The sequence below is a fragment of the Gracilinanus agilis genome, chromosome 6 (assembly GCF_016433145.1).
Source record: "Gracilinanus agilis isolate LMUSP501 chromosome 6, AgileGrace, whole genome shotgun sequence".
Classification (NCBI taxonomy): Eukaryota; Metazoa; Chordata; class Mammalia; order Didelphimorphia; family Didelphidae; genus Gracilinanus; species Gracilinanus agilis.
The window spans coordinates 133829974-133830642 of record NC_058135.1 but is presented as its reverse complement, the minus strand read 5'-3'; positions in this window follow the sequence as shown (position 1 = coordinate 133830642).

Genomic DNA, 669 nt, shown 5'->3' with positions numbered 1-669 from the left:
CTCTCTCTCTCTCTCTCTCTCTCTCTCTCTCTCTCTCTCTCTCCCTCCCTCCCTCCCTCCCTCCCTTCCTCCCTCTTCCTCTGTTCCAGATCTCATGAGTTTAACTATTATTTCTAAGAAAAAGTTTTTGAGCTTCAATCTTACATCACCAATAGCTCATAGGACATTTAAAACAGGAAGTTGTGGAGACATCTCAAACTCAGTATTGTCCAAAACTGAACTCATTATTATCCCTCCAAACCACTGCCTTCTTCCAAACTTCCCTCTCTCTCCCAAATACATGCCTATCAGTAGAGTTACCCATGTTCATAATCTCTGCATTATACTCAATTCCTCATTCTTCCTCATCCCAGATATTTAACCAGTTGCCAAATCTTATTGTTTCTAGTTCTACAATGTCTCTTATATTTAATTTCTATACAATACAGCTACCATTCAAGTTCAGGTCCTTGTATTGCAATAGCCTCATAACTGGTCTCTCTGCCTCAAGACTTTCTTCCTTCTAGTCCGGTGATGGCAAACCTATGACACACATGTCAGTGCTGACACATGTAGCCATTTTCTATTACATGCAGCTACATGTGGCCACATTCAGAGAAATATGGGGCCGCATGCCGAGGATGAAACTTCTGCTGTAGTGTAGTGTAGACACTCTGTGCACTATAGATG